The sequence below is a fragment of the Empidonax traillii genome, unplaced genomic scaffold (genome assembly GCF_003031625.1).
Source record: "Empidonax traillii isolate 1590-97213 ecotype Southwest subspecies unplaced genomic scaffold, ASM303162v1 scaffold35:size4298261, whole genome shotgun sequence".
Classification (NCBI taxonomy): Eukaryota; Metazoa; Chordata; class Aves; order Passeriformes; family Tyrannidae; genus Empidonax; species Empidonax traillii.
Window position 1 is genome coordinate 1,346,545 of NW_020955228.1, and position 17,208 is coordinate 1,363,752.

The 17,208-nt window shown below is 34.8% G+C and overlaps 1 protein-coding gene across 1 annotated transcript in view; it reads right to left on the bottom strand.

The window, feature by feature from the left end:
* DGKB (diacylglycerol kinase beta) overlaps positions 1 to 13,731 on the bottom strand; it is a 383,794-nt gene extending 370,063 nt beyond the window's left edge. The window contains exon 1 of the mRNA XM_027877896.1: positions 13,669 to 13,731. The gene's annotated coding sequence lies outside the window, so the exon portion shown is untranslated. The remainder of the gene's footprint in view (positions 1 to 13,668) is intronic.
* Between the last annotated feature and the right edge of the window lie 3,477 nt (positions 13,732 to 17,208).

Consider the following 17,208-nt stretch of genomic DNA (forward strand, 5'->3'; position numbering starts at 1 on the left):
TTTAGTATTTCTCAAACTGAAGTTAGCATCGAGTATAAAATATTAAGTACCAGCAGCAAGATTAAAGCTCTTAAAGCATAAAGCAAAATATTACAGAGAGCTACTGCTTCTCTATTCTGAGACCCAGAGGCAAAAGCCAGCTGAAGAAAATAGATTGAAAGAAACAATGTCACACTTGCTTTGAACAGTTCTTACCTGTCACAAAACCAGTAAAAGTTACAACTTTTCCCAACCTTAATCCCTCCATTCCTCCTTGCAATAGGTGTTCAGGAACCTAATCCTCCAGTGCCAGCAGCATTAACACTGCTAAGTGCAACTAAACAGACTGCACTCACTGTGTCCATCTCTCTGCTTGCTGCCAAGATTTGCAGAGGCAGATCCTCCTGCCTACTGTCTAAAGTACCGGGCTGTGGCAGATATAAGTCCTCTTTCTAAAATAACCCTCAGTATGCAGAGGTCATCTTTTGTGGGGACACACAATTAAATTATCTGAAAAGCATCCCTATTTGGAGAATGGCAACTCTCTATCCCACACCCAAAAAGTAGGCCGAAGAGTACATCTTCTCTTTTTCTTTTTTTGACACAAAACTTCTGAGGAAATTTCTTTGTTTGACTCTGCTTGCACTTACAGGACATGTAGCTGTTTTAAACAGCCTAATTTCTAGGGAAAAAAAAAAATGTAATGATTTTCTCTATTGCATGATTTATTTAGATTCTTTTCCTCCTCTTCTAAGGGATATGTATTTGGAATGTTTCACATTTTTTCCAGGGACTACTTCATTTGTTTCAGAGAATTATCAGCTAAACCAAAGTTGTCAACTAGAAAAATAACTGGTTCAACCACACTGAATTCAGTGACAGACATCTTAAATTCCACGCACCTAAAGAACTCAAAGGAAGGTTCAAGTGTTCATTTTTCTTGCTCAATTGCATATTTAAATCAAAAAGAAGAACAACATTTTTTTACTTTACAATATCTGTTTAGTGCTGAGTACATCCAGGCTCCTCTGTACGCCAGAAACAGTACTATCACCTTTGTTTATTTGGAGTATACATACATACACGTAAATGTGTAAGTTTAAAAAGTCCCAGGCACATTCAAAGCAAACTATTATTTGCTGACTGGCAATAGCTTAAAAACATATTTCCAGAGGGAAAAAAATCCTGTTCATTTATTATACCCTTTTATCCCTCAGCTGCAGATGGAGTGCAGGTCCAGAGGGCTGCATATTACTGTGGCTAACACACAGTATTTAGACTTAGAGCCCTTTAATTTTCTCTCATCAATATTTGGAGAAAAGTGGAATGCAGTGCTATGAAAGGATGAATAGTGAATCTAATTTCAGTTTGTTTTTCATAGCTCTTTGTGTTTAATGAAATAGTTCACTTGTTAAAGCTACTGACGCACCAACACTATTGCAAATCTATCTGTTATGCTTGCTATGCTTGTAAAAAACCTTTAAAGCCTAAGAGAATATTGATGAATCTTGTCTAATTTATCCATATGAACATGCTATATAAATATTGAACTTGTTCCAGTTCTTCAACAATATCCTTTCTGGAAATCAATACTCTTCTAATATAATTCTATTGCATCCTAAAGTTTTTGAAGATAAATTTTCAGAATATTTCTAGAGGGTTTTTTTAATTGAAATACTGTAAGAAAATTTTGTAGATAATGTTTTGGATTACCTGTTATAAGAAACCATTACATCTATGCCTTGAAGAAGAATAAAATATGTAAAGCCAACTCTAAATATGACTAAGATTCTGCAGTCTTTCTCCCTGTAACCTTATGTTTTCCCTTTTCTAATTTACAGAATTTGTCTTTGAATAAATAATTTGATTAAAATTCTCACATGATTGATTAATAATTAATCACATAATAATTGATTAATGATGTCAATATAATTGATTAATTGATTAATTAATCAATCAATTAACAATTGATTATTTAAAATATCACCTAAAATACAACTGTGGCAGATCTGAAATTCTTCTTAGAAAGAAGTGTTTCTTACTCTTTGTATATGGTAAAATTTGCAATTCTGTTTACTCTAGGAGCATAAGGTGACCCCAAAAAACAGAATCACAGGGTGGCTGATACAGGGAGGCACCTCTGCACCTCTGGAGATCATCTAGCTCAGCATCCTGCTCAAATCTCAGTAAGCTACAACAGATTGCTCAAGGCTGTGCCCAGTGAGGTTTTGGCTGTCTGCAAAGAGGGAGACTCCCCAGACTCTCTGCTCAAGCCGTATCACGTTTGATAACCCTTGCAGGAAAGGAGCTCCTTAAACAGAATTTCTGGTATTTTAGTTGTGTCCATTGCACCTTCACATAGCGGAAGCTAGGAGGGTTATTTCCTTAAGCACTTCAAGTCATATTACTGCCTTTTAGGAGCTTATTATCTCCATTGGCATCAGCCTAGCGCTGTTTAGGATCTAAACATTATGCAGTTAAGCCCCTTAGAGATGTACTGAGCATGCTCTGGCCTTGACCAAGTTACTTTACAACACTCAGCCAAAAAAATACATAAGGAGGGTTTAACTCTTCAGTCTTTCACAGCAGCTTAGCATTAAGAAAACTAACTTTCCCAAGGAAGAGAAGACCACAAAAACCACTTTGATTAAAGGTAGGCCACCCACTATGCCACCACCAGCTGATTCTCTGCAAAAGTAGTGCCGCAAAAATAGGTAAACATTTTCAATTCTTTTCCAAGAGATGGATTCACTGAGCATCAACATATCCTTGCTTAAAACCTGTGGGGTTTTTCTTTTTTTTTTTTTTTTTTTTTTTTTTTTTTTTTTTCTCTTTTGTACTGCTGGACATTTAATATTATATCCATGGTTCATACTGGTTAAAATTGTAGGTAGCAGGCCTAGAACATCAACAAGATTTACAAATTGAACACTGTGCAGAATCCAGGCTGTTTACATCAATCCACATATTTTGTCATACTTAAATTAATATCAATGCCAAACATATGAGGGAAAACAACTGACTGGATCTGACAGCTGTGCCTATGATAAATACCGTTTTCTGAAGTTTACTCAAGTTTTGCTTACTTTAATTTTTCTATGCTTCATGATTTTAGCTGTCAAGATGTTAACTGTTCATGTTGACAGACAGCAACACCTGAATATATTACAAAAACCAACTGTGAAGGAGGATGTTGCCTGTTTTTCTTTCTCTGTAAATTAAAGGGGTTTTTTGAGGTTTATTTTTACTATTGTTTACCTCAATGACTATTTGACCAACATAAGCTCCTAAGTAAAAATAAAATAAAGCAAGCATGCTCTTCCTTTTATTAATTTTTTGAAACAAAAACTCCTGAAGATTTTAGCGATCGCTAAAATATAATCTTATGTAAGTCAATCAGATTTATTTTACTTTTCCTTGTAGATGATCGACATTTTGTCAATTTTGTGGTTTTATCATCACCTTCAAGATCCTATGTTTACTGAAGAGCCCATATGTTATATGAAGATATTTTAATTTTTATGCATATGCTTTATAATCAGAATTCATCACATTGAAGGATTTATATTTTCATGAACTTTATAGTCCATAACTAAAGCTTATATTTATATTTACTTAAGTTTCAGAGATTCCTACAACATTCTTTCACAACCATCATTCCTACAGAAAAACAAAGATTTCTTTAAGTCTAATAAATAACAACAGGCTTCTAAAATGATTGAACTATTTATTACTTCTAAAAATTAACACATAACTGGAATATCCCTCAGTGGTCAGTATCCTCAAGGGATTTATTGTATATATAAAATTTATATTCATATTCCTAAGATTTTAAAAATTGTTAGGGCAAAGGTAGAAATAAAAATATACAGTAATACCTAGGGCAGGCGTTTCTAGCAGCTTTCTCACAGAAGCCACCTGTCTAGCCCCCTGCTACCAAAACATGGCCATGCAATCCAAATACAGCAGGGTCTTATCTACTAAAAATTTCCACTGTTATACTGGCATTTAGAATTTGTGCTATTTGAGTGTCAGCCATTCAAATTTTTTTTTTGTATGTCATAGTTCTGATGTAAGCAAGGAATTTTTTCTTTCCTTTCCCCTTGCCATGTGTGCCCTGTGAATGGGCCATTAGGTGAACAAAAGAATCGGCCTGGTGTACTGATGGCCGAGAGATTAGTCTCCTAGCAACGAAGGGGGAGGAGTTAGGGGGGAGGGCTACTGGTGTGTGGCTGGAAGGAGGTGGGGAGGAGAGGCTGGGGGTCAGCTCAGTCTCTCAGCCCGAAGGGGAGCTGCTGTGGGCTGCAGACACTGCCGGGTTTCTTTGTCTCTTCCCTGTCGGAGGGGAGTTTTTGCTGCTACTCTCGGCTTAGCTGTTGCTGGCTGCAGGCCCTGCTTACAATGGACCCTAATCAGCTGAAGTTCGTGAGTTTTCTTCCACTGGGAGAACTTTCTGTTTTATTGCTGTTGTTTTTTCCTTCCCCTTCTTCCCCCCACCCCCACCCGGCGGCAGCCAAGGATCTCACAGCGCCGCCTGGTGACGGGCACTGGACATTACAAGTTCTACTCCTCCAGTGATCCAACAGCGCCACCTGGTGAATGGTACAGGACTTTACAAATTTTGTATCTCCAGTGACCCGACGGCGCCCCTGCTGACTGTGGCTGGAACTGCACCAAAGGGTGCTAAAAATTGAACTATTTAATTTCCCTTTTGCTGGTTTATCGGTTTTGTTCTTGAAGGGGATTATTGGTGGGTATAGGAATATTGCTTGGTTGTTTTACTTGGGTTTTTTTCGTGTTCCTGTTAATACACACGTACCTTTTAATAAAGGGCTGTTTTTTTTTTTTTCCCTTTTCCATAATTTGTTTTCCTTCAATCGGAGCCTCTTAATTTTGGATTTATAATTGCTTAGAAAAAGAAGTCTGGGTCTTTTCCTCCTAATCCATCCTCAGCAAAAGACCCTTGTCCCATTTAAATTGGGACATTGTATCAGGGTTAATGAAACCTCATCAGCCTCATTCTCAAATATGTGATTAAGTTCTTTTTTTTTCCTTTATGTTCTTCCATTTGATACTATTTTCACCTTTTTTTTTATTTATTTTGTGCATAAGAAATTGTAAAAGCAAACTGCACCAAAAAATTATACACTATTTTGCACAAATCAACATCTCAATTTCCTTTACCTTGATTTTTGAGCCTTCAAAATAAAATGTCATGAAGCATTTGTTTCGTATCAGAGCTTCCTTTTTTTTTTTTTTTTTCTCTGTGTCTCAGAGCATCAGGCAAGTCCTAAGGCTTCTTTTTATGAAGAAAACACCAACATGACCTGAAAGTCACCATGTACCACATCTTATTCTGTAACTTATCTTTGTGGGTTCTTATAATCTGCAACGACAAACTTGGTTTTCTTTCTATGCAAGCTGTGGCTAAAATCTTCCACTTTTATTTTTACTTTGTTGCTGGGATTTTTGTCTAACAGTGCAGAGTTCTCATAACAGTTTCAGAGAACATATATTGATTATGTTATGGGTAGCCCAAATCTTTATGAAGATTTTACCCTGTGTGGTACCCACCTAAAAGGTCGGGAAACCTTCCAGCAGTAATCCCCACAACAAGCAGGAGAGATGCAGAACCAGATCAGAAGTTATCAGTATTTACAGGTTCCAAATAAAGACTTTAAAGTATTTCACTATATCTTATAAGTTCTTTTTGCACAGATTGCATACAGGAAAAAATTACCCATTTTTTGTAGGAGTTGTTGTGATGAACTGCTTTGTTACAACGAACAGAGTCAGGACCACAACATAATGTAAATCTTATGGGAAAATGGCAAAGATTAACTCTTCTCAGTAATTTCATACATCAACTGTAATTAAACATAGGAAAAACTGGAAATATTGAGCATGTAATTCCTAGACACCTGCATTAAGAATCCAGGTGTTTATTTAGCATGACATTTAAAATACACTAATATTAAGTAAATGCACTTAAATATGTAAGATAATTGAGTGTATTACAACATGATTTTCACATGTGCATATAAATAGCATAAATTATAGAAAATATGTATCTAGTTACATAGTTAAGAGACTGACAACAGCTCCAGCTGTAATACAGGGTGAGAAAGACTAACAATGTGCTCCTGTGAGAGGGAAAGGACTGACCATGGGTGGGGTATGTTGCAACCTGATAGATCATAAATTGAGTCATCCATTATTGACCACAGTGTGGATACCCCTAGTTCCTGATATAGTATGTTTAATATGGAAAGCAAATAAAATGTGCTCATAATAGGTCTGCTATTAGCAACAAGGTAATTTAATAATTTACTTGTGCATTGTTCAGTAATTCCCAGATTCTTGTTTTGAGATAACTAAGCTGAAATGCAGCACAATAGAAATGTATTCTATGTAAGAAAACTTCAGAAAGAAAAACAACAAAGACTCCATGGAAACTCAGCTGAAAAAACTTTCTATTAATTAAAAAGAAAAAAAAAGTCAGCAAAATTATGGCTTATTTCTGCAACAATGCTGTGAGAATGTTTTCACACATAAAAAAAATGAAAAAAATTTCATGTAGTTTCTGTTATAAAAAATTCTCCTTAGCAATTCACAGAAATTGATAAATATAAAGAGGACTGAACATGAGACAAGTTCTAGTAGCCTACCTGGCTAGCAAGCTCATTTTTAAGCAAAAATCCCTCAAAGTTAATTCATAAAGTTAATAAAAAATTTAATTCACCTTTACTGCAATTAGGCTATCCAAAAACCTTTGTATCTACTTAAGAAGAAAACCTGATAGGTAGTGCAGCAAACATAGTTTCCCATTATTTATTTGTTATCAAAAGAAGTCATTGATGAAACTAGTGAAATTATAGTATTTCAATAAACAGAACCCCCCCCCATCCAAATTACCCAAGTAAAAAACCCACATTACTGACAACATAAAATACATTATAAATGTTCCCTTTAAAATAACATAAATGCTAAATATTTTATACCTATTCCTACTTTAATTCTTTTATAGCAAGACTATGGTCAAAATTTTAATCTAAGAGTCAGCTCACCCTATATGGCTGTTGATAGCTTTGGGAGTACATTTCCTAAAATCTTATCTGGAATGTTTCACATCTGCTTTGGGCCTTTCACTACACTGTTAATTTTTGCTCTCCCAGTTTTCCAGGTCATAAAATTGGTATGATGTTTAGCTACAAGCTAGAGGTGAAAATCTAATTAGTGCTTACACAGGGCTTTAAACATGCAAAACACCATATACATTTTAAGTTCTCACAAATTTTCAAAAGACAGTCTACTTCAAAATATATTTTTCAACGCTGTTATTTAAAAATTATATTGATCTCACAACTTTCTTAAAGTGAGATACATACTGGGTTAAAGTACCCCTTATAAGTACACATCTCTAATAAGACAATAGTATCAAGAAGCCAGTGTTGGCAGGACTGAGTTGTGGAAAGGCTCTTAATCAGATTCTGACCTATGTCATGTCAAATTACATATGGCATATTTGCACTGATTCATCAGTAGCAATATAGCATACATCAATCATTATTTTTTAGATTTGGAGGAGACACAAATATTTGGGAAAAGTTGCTGCCTATATGCACTGAGATGAGAGGAATAAGAAGATTATTCAAACAATAAAAGGGCTTGTTTTCTTTATTTCTTAATGCCTTTATATCTATTGTCAGTATTACTGATGTTACCTGTATCTTTTCTCTGAAGAAAGGAGATTGGGTGATGTGACTTATATACAAAAAATACTGTGCTACAGAAATAATTATTCAAATCTGACTGAGAAACTTTTTCACACCCTTGACAAACAGCCCTGGCAAGACAAACCATTAAGATGCCTACACTCTGGATGAGGCTGTACACACACAAATGCTACCACACCAAAAGGGCTGAGGAGCAGATACACAGTGAAAGTGTTCAACATTATCTCAAACCTTAACTAATCCTTGCAATGACAACGTTTTACAGGTTTTGAGTCAGAAGCAATAAATGAACTGTACAAAGCAGAGAAGCAGTTCACTAATATAAATATTGCCCATTTTTTCAGACCTTCCAGTAATTACTAATGCATCAATATCTGGAATAATAATTCTTCCCTTATAAGGAAACAATTTTTAGCAACAATATGTGTCTGCATTCTGATTAAGTGCAAAGTTCATTGGGATCCTTTACTTGATCGCATATATATGTGCTGCCCAGCATGCAGCAGCAGCCTCAATGTTCCTGCAGCACAAAAAGCATACAACATTTGTGCCACCAAGGCCTTCGCTGGTAACCAGAACAACAGAAAATGTATCCATTATTTCTGATTTTTCAGGTTTTCCATTACACATTCTACAGGTTTCATTGAAACATAGTATTCATAATAAAAATGCTCAGTTTTACTTTCCTCCATCTCATCACAGAGGAGATGTCAGATCGAAATAGAAAATACTAACATGAGGAAAAAATACTTTTCCTTTTAGCCACTCAACTATTTCAGAGGACTAGAACACTTGAAGCAAATCTGCCATCTGTAAAAGAAACATAGTCACATTCCTTTCTCAACTACTTCTCTAAAAAGGTGCAGATTTGTATGAAGAATCCAACACGTTAAAAGAATCTACTCCAGAGCTGAGAGGGAAATTGAAATAGAGGATCATCTTCCCATTTATTTTTGAAGAGGCAATCATGGAAGAGTATTAAAAGCAATCTGAAGGGAACTTGCAATTTCCCCTTTGTGGATGGATGATTGTTATGTGAGGATTGATCTGAGGTAATGCCAAAATGCGATTAATTTAAAATTGAAGTTGCTACTATAAAAAATTAAACTCTTTAAAAAGTAAAACTGTTATTCTAAATAATCCCTTAGCATCAGTAAGTATAAAAATAGTCAAGGAAAAATACATATTTAAGTAATTCACAGTCAGTGAGATACATTTGATATGAAAGTTTAAATATTCCAAGCTCCTCAACAAAAAAAACCAAACACACTAAATAAATAAACAAAACCCCCAACCAACACCCCAAAAACCCAACAGAAAACCCCCACTCACTATCCTGATGCTCAGACTGATTTCTTCATAGCATGCATATCACTACTTGCAACAGCACCTACAGAATCTGCATGATGTCTTTGCTTAAAACTTTGCTAGTGGTTTTGCATATATTTAGGGATTCACTGTTTCCCCTAAAGAGTTAAAGAAATAATGGAATCAGTGTCATTCCCTCATGTGTGTTCATTTACATGATTAAAAGCAGTAAATCATCTGTTCTGAGTGGAACACAAACTACCATTCAGAATATACTCAGCAGGTAAAAATGCTTACTCTTAGAGTGGTGTTGTTCAGAATTATGCTGTTTTACAGATTTATACCTCTTAATGTGATTTTGAAAATATGCAACCTAACCCTATGTTTGTTCCAAATCTTTTACAAACTCTGGCTCCCATAACAGCTAGTGGTCTAGCAAAATTCCCAATGAGAGATTCTACATTTCCATTTTTTTTGTCCTAAGAGTTAAGAAGTTTTCTCAATACCTTTCTTTATTGCAAAATAGATTATTTTGTCTCATAATGAAAAAAGCATGTAACCACCATGATATTTAAATAATAACCTTTATTTTACAGAAGAGTGTTTCTTAAAATTTTCATAGTCAAATTTTTCAAACCTATCATTATTCTTGCTCTGCTGAGGATTCCAGTTTGTCTTTCTGTAAAGAATGTGGTGGTCATAGAGTAGATATTTTCATGTAAGAGTCATAATAAATTTTAGAAACTTGAAAAATTTCAAAAAAGTTTCTGAAATGAAGATGGCAGTATTTTAAAAGATTTGTAATATTCCATGTAGAACAAAAAAACCCCAAACCAAACCACACCAACACCAAAACCAAACCCCCTTAAGCTCTCAGTTTATAGCTTAAAGCTAAAAAAAAAAAAAAATTTATTATTGTGGTTTTACTTATTTAGAACTCTACAGAATGGCATCCCTGGAAGAACTAAAGGAATGGAGAATGCCTTTATTTTAAACAATGCAAAATCATCTTAAATTCAAACACTAATGAAGGAATTAGTTTCACATCTGTGTTATATTCTAAAAGCACATAACAACTAATAATAATTAGTCTGATTATTAATCCTTTCTGTGCTGTTTAGGGAATATTTTTTATTAAGAAACTATAATATGCAGCCATAAAATACATCTGAGTGAGTACTGACTACAACTTGGTTTTAGATTTTCTGAAACAGGTTACTGCTTATGCTACTATAAATTGATAGGTTTATTTGGTTAAACCTGGGTCTGAAAATGCTGGGGTTTCCTACTTTTCATATAATTTTTTTTTTGCAAATATTTATTCTCTTCTAAAGTACTGAAGGTTCCAGTATCAAAACCATAAAAATCTTATAAGCACTAATAGCATTTAAACCAGGCATTTAAATCTGAGATGCACATAACACAGTAATTTCACTAAGGTAACTAATTCTCTAAGTTTTTCAAAAATCAGAATTTATACTTGCACATAAAATACATTATTTTCTCGATTTTATTGATCATGACAAAGCTAATAAATTATCTTTTTAATAGTCAGATAATGAAGCAAGTTTTAAGAAAGCATTTAAATTTTAACAATAAGGTCTCAATCCCACTGCCTGGCTGCAGCAACAAGATGTGATTTGTCAAACTTTATATCATAAAGCAACATTAGGAGTTAAACTAACCTCCATAAGAAGTAAAATCATGGACTAATAGTTCCAGGTCTGGGTTTCTCAACAGTATGATCAAAACTAAATTTTCTTGTGCAAAGGACACAAGGCTGAGACTTGAACAGGGTTGAAAAGGAACAGGCTGTAGCTAGGATGGAGCCCAGGGAAATTGGACTTGTACATTTCTGAAGTCAGCAAGGAAGCCCAGAGAAGGTGGCAACCTATGCTATCAGAGGGAGCAGTCTCTTTGCCCTGGCCAACAAACCCCCCAGCTTCTGCTGCCTACAGCAGGTTTTTTACAGAACCACAGAATCATTTAGGTTGGAAAAGATCTCTAAGATCATTGAGTCTAACCTTTGACTGATCACCACCTTGTGTCAGGTAGACCTACGTGGCACTAAATGCCAAGTCCAGTCATTTCTTTTACACTTTCAGGGATGGTGACTCCATCACCTCTCTAGATCCTTCACCAGCTTCATTGGCCATCTCTGGACTCACTCCAGCACCTCGATATCTTTCTTTGAGTGAAGGGTCAAGAACTGGACACAGTACTCCAGATGTGGCCTCACCAGTGCTGAGGATAGAGGGGCAATCACTTCTCTGGTCCTGCTGGCCCCACACTATTTTTGATACAAGCCTGGATGCCATTGGCCTTGGCCACCTGAGCACATAGGTGGCTCATGTTTCATCAGCTGTTGATCAGCATTCCCAGGTCCTCTTTCACTGGGCTGTTTTCCACCCACTCTTCCCCAGTCCCGTAGTACCACATGGGGTTGTCGTGATCCTGGTGCAGGATCTGACACTTGGCCTTGTTGAATCTCATACAATTGACCTCAGCCAATTGATCCAGCCTGTCCAGGTCCCTCTGAAGAGCCCTACTGCTCTCCAGCGGATTACCACTCCCACCCAACCTGGTGTCATCTTTGAACTTACTCATCGAGGTCATCAATAGAGATATTGAACAGAACTGAGCGCAATACTCAGCCCTGGGGAACCCCACTAGTGATGTGGCACCATTCACCACCACTCTTTGGGCCCTGCCATCCAGCCAGTTTTTAACCCAGGTTCCTCTATGGAAAAAGCCATCTCTTGCAGTCTAATGCCCTGGTGTCTTCCTATCTCACCTCTGCCTAGGATTCATTCACAGAGCAATTACTCACTTTCTAATCTTAAGGGTAAGATCTTTCAGCAAAAGATGAGCATTGAGTGCATTTGGAAAGAGGAAAAGGAAGAGTTTTCTTGTAATTCACTTCTAAATAGACATCTTTAGAGGATCTGACATGGTACAGAGTGAAAGAGAGACAAAAGACCACACCATATACCTTGGTATGTTTTCCCTTTATAGAAAGGTTGGATGTTAATATGACTCCATTTAACTGTTAATTGTGATTTTGGTGTGAAAATTTACATTTCTTCAACCTACACGTTCAAGAGAAGTTTCATTCAAGCTTAAAATGCTTTTAAAGTAAGTATGTAACAAGTTACAATGGAGAAAACTTCAATGCACCTAAGTGACTGGGAAGAATGCAACTAAGCCACTCAGGACCTCATCCTTTTTGATGTGTGTACAGGAGGGAAATTTTTGTTAGATTGGTTGGTTTTGTTTGGTTTTTCAAGATAATGTGCATTGGGCTCCACATTATAACCGCAATTTTCAAAGCCTATATTTAGAGAAGATAGAACTTGATATTAAGCACCAATGGTGCAATGACTACTGCTGTTACTCTATAGTTTTTCCCCTCAGATGGGATTGCTTTTAAACTCCTGAATACTTAAGCCTGTCCTCAAACTCTATGTGCATAAGTCTTGCCTCAACATTGTGTTTTTTAGTTATTTCTCAGCAAAATATAATAGCTAAATAATAACTTTTTCGTTTATCCAGTTTTTTAATTAAATAAATCTCACTTGGTGAATAATTAAAGAACAGAACAATATATTAATGTAAAAAGGAAACTTATAAATCATCATAGAAACTTATAAATCATCATCATCATGTCTGAATGCTGTATTTGATAAATGACTAAAATTCTCTTTGGAAGTAATGACCGCTTTAAGATAACTATATTTCGGCATGTTTAGAAATCAACACCAGTAAAATTTTTTAACTGAAATCACTATCAAGAGAACCAGAGCTTAATAAATCTGCTCAGCTTGCACAGTTAAAAGACAGCAAAGCAAACATGCAAAGGATTCCCCATAGGAGTTTTTGGTCCACTTAGGATTTACTAGGAATTCAAATACCTCTGGGAAAAATTTATCTAGGTGTATTTCCATGCTGATACACTTTTGGTGCTCTGCTTCTAAACAGTTAATAAATTTAAAAAAAAAAAAAAAAAAAAAAAAAAAAGAAAAAGGAAAAAAAAAGCAGCATATGGTTAATGAACACATTTTCAACAGAAAGTAATGTGTAGATTACCAAACACAGAAAATATTTATTGTTAATATTGTGGTATTTCTAGAGACTGCAGTTTTCTGAAGTTATGTGACACCAATTGACACCAGTGCAGTACCTCTTATGTGGGAAAACACAAACATTAAAATCTATGAGTCAGTAGAGATCAGGCACACAAGGAGAAAATACACAAGGAGAAAATGAACAAGGTCTATGAATAGTAAAATATGGTTAAAAAAATAAGAAAGAAATGTAGTACACAATGGATTCTGTGGCTTAATTAAAATAACACAGAACCAAAAATAGATAAAGATGGAGAGATCATTTTAATTAAAAGGACAGAAAGAATCATATATGGAAAATAGCCCCATCCTCTTAAAAGTTACATCATACACACTCTACTTCCAAATGCTTCTTACATCCTCAGACATAAAGTCCTGCAATACTTTTGAGAAATATGTCAAAATTTCTCAAAAGTTTTCTACATACAAATGTTTGTATTTCAGATAATGCAAATTTTTTTCTTCTTGTTTTTACTAGATGAAAAGTAAAAGCATATTGTATTTGAATGTGTTGCTCTTACCTGTCTTGAAAAGCTATCTTGTCACTTGATCACAAAACCTGGATTCAATGCCTAAAACAAATCATCTCACCCTAAATGAAACCTTGTGCTAGGGGAGAGGTTCTCATTTCTATTAGTTTTTATACAAAAAAAGAGATGAAAAATCTTTTTACAAGGTAGCCTAGTGTGTCTAGTTCTTGTCACAATGTTGTCATAGTGACAGTGACATCAACATACTTCATGACAATCAGTACAGCAATTTTTCTGAAAAAAACATCAGCTTTGATTCCTGAGTGTATTTTTTATTGATTTCCTTTTCAAGTGTCATTAGATGTATTTTTTTTGCACTATTCCTTAATTCAAATGTGGCTGAACTAATTCTTTTTGTTGTAAGCAGCCTTGTTAAAACAAAAAATGAATGACTTTTAAAAAATGTTTTCTGGTGTTAATACTCACAAACAACTGGCAGTAGCTTGAATCCTGAACCAGACCACCTGTTTTTTCCTGTTTATTCAACACATTAAATGGAAATTAACCCAATACACCTCTCCAGTTTCTAAACAAAAAGGAAATATCATTGTACCAATACACAATTTCAATACGTTCCCATATCTTGAGCATTTGATGTATTTGTAAGTATCTGAAATAACAGCCACAGTAGAATAAAGAGAAACACAGAGAAGTGGGATGACTTTTATAAACAATTTCCTATCCCTTAATATTAGCCACATTAGGTCTGCAGTTTGGGTTAGTTGTCTGTATTTCACACAACCTGCCAAAGCAATTCACTCTGATGTGTGAACATCTTTGTTAACTGAGATCACTCACCCACCAAAGGTACCTCTCTCTCCCATCCATTAACTACCATCTACATTACTTATGTCTACCATAATCTCCAGTTGTTTCAAACTAAACACATTGCTTAGAGGGGGTCCCTTAAAAGGCTCATCCTGTTATACATAAATATGAATTCGTATATGCTATATCTAATCAAATGATCAGATAGTAGATTTAGGGGAAAAAAGTTGCTACTATCTATATTAGCCAAATATCTATAATCAAAGACTTCATAATCAAAAAAAGCTTTTGAAACTCAGAATATAAGCTGGCTCACAAAGGAACAAGGTTCATCAATAGTTATTCCCAAATGGTCAAACCACAACCTTTTTCTCAGGATGTGCTTAAATAAATACACACTGAACACTTTGACTTGCTGTGCTTAGATTGCCACATTTTATTTTAAGATTATACTCATCAGAAAGGCTACCTTTTATTTTGAAATACAATTACTGTACTACTTGATAAACAAGACTTAGGCTCTTTGCTATTAGCAGCAGTTAAAGGGAGGCCTGACTGCCTCAGGCATTTTATGACTATCCCTGAATGATTATATTATAGGCTTTGAAAAGATTGACCAGAACCATATTATAAAGGATGAGCAATAGATGAGAGAGTCCTTTGTGCTGTGAGTTGGTACTTGGCACGAAGTCAGGTATATTTATATCACAGTAGGCATATACCTAAGTAGAAAAACAGCCTCACTGATTTAACCACACAAATGGGGAATAAGCATTCTAGTCTAGGGTGTATTAACAACTCAAAACATAGGAAGCACCTTTTAGTTCCTTATAAAGTAAACCTGAGGGAGAAAAATTATTATTTATCAGTTTTAAAATTACTAAATCCCAAATATTGTTTGTTATTAGTATTTTAAATATTGGAATATTTTTGTAGTTATTTTTAAAGTTGTTCTTCATAACTGACACCTTTATTAGTGTATTACTCATCCAAAAGGCCAGGAGAGAGACAGCATCTACCAGCTGCTTCTCTTAATCATCTGACAATGGATTCTTTGTTGTTATCACTATATAACATGTTATGTCTTTGTAGAACAATACAAGGTAGAGGCTCAGTACTGACCCCAAATAATTCTGTGATTGACTGCTTTAAAAGTTAAATGATCTTATTTAAATGCCATGATGATATTTGAAACAATTTTTCTTCAAAGTAGTAAGAACAGCTGTGAAAACAAAAGGAAGTTTAAAAATACAAGAAAACTAAAGCCAGAAGTTCCCCGAGTTTTCACTGATACCTTAATATTTAAACCTTTAACATCTCTTCCTTGCTGAAACCACTTACTTTACACATAATAAGCACATCTAAATGAATTTTGTTCAGAATGAATTGTATTAGTGAAAACATAAGAAAGTTTAATTTCAAGAGTACATAGAAATAGCAGACAGCAAGCCTTCTATCTAAATGACCAATGCAGGACAAAATCCAACACTTTATAAAGCATAGTTACAACTTGGCCTAGCATTCAGGTTAGTTAAGCAAGGTATTAAAGCAAAAAAATCCAGCAGCTCAGAAATACATGTGGTATCTTTCATTACACTAAAACAACAAGTACCTAACTTTTCTTCATAGAGGATGTTTCAACTCTTTCTGTCCATACGGTTAGTTTGGGTATCACTATTGTAAATGAAGATCATGGTGAAGTTTTAATACAAAAACAAGTGTGATAGAACAGACCTTTGCTTCTCAATTTACCCACAGAGCAGTCCTCCTGCCACTTAGTCCTGTTTTGGGATACCCGGAAAAAAAATCCCCTTGAAGATCACTAAAATGATGCAGTTTTGCAATAAATTAATGTGTGATGGTAATATACATAATTTTAGTTTACTTGAGTTAAAAAAAGAAAATAAATCTTCACATTAAACAGCGCATTCAAGCCTCTTTTGTGTTATTAATTCAACTTCGGTTTATATTAATGATTTTGCAAGCTGACATTTGAGAATGGGTATATATTTAATTATATAAAGAGATTGTATTGGCAAATAATAAAATTAGAATATCTTTTAAGTCATGTATATAATGAATCTAAATATTAGATTTTGTAATATGGAAAAATGAATCAGGGTAGAGGATGTAACCTGCTCTCCTAGATACTCACAATCTCTATAATTAAAGAAACTGACAGAGAACATAAAAATTTTTCTTCATATCTTTTTATTGAGTGAAAACTCCTTTAATTCATGACTCTGTAATTTTTATGAAAAATTAATCACAAAAATCATATAAAAACCACTTACAAAAAAAGCTGCTATTATTGCTGGCATTAGCTCTGAAATAAATTGGTCAAAACAGGTTCAGCTAAAATTCTCAGTGGGCAGAAAGAAATGGCATGGGAAAATAAATGAAGAAATCACAGTAGAAGTTCCCCATCCACCTGATATTATTGCACATCATTGATCCCTAAGAATGTGAATTTATAGTCATCCAATAGTGGAAATTGATACTGCGCACCAATCTGCATCCATAGACCCTGAATATAACAATTTATTTTTATTAATATTATTTTACACTGTAGTTATAAATCCGCTGTGCTACACTGTGGGTAGCATACTGTAGAAGCAAAGCTATCAGCCAGGGGTTTATAATACCTATCAGGAGCTGTTTTTTTATTTTAAAAGGAGCTGATCAGTGTCTCCCAGCAGTTTCTCAGGATACCACAGTATAAGAACCAATACTTATAGGGTCAATACAGCTTCTTTAAAATTC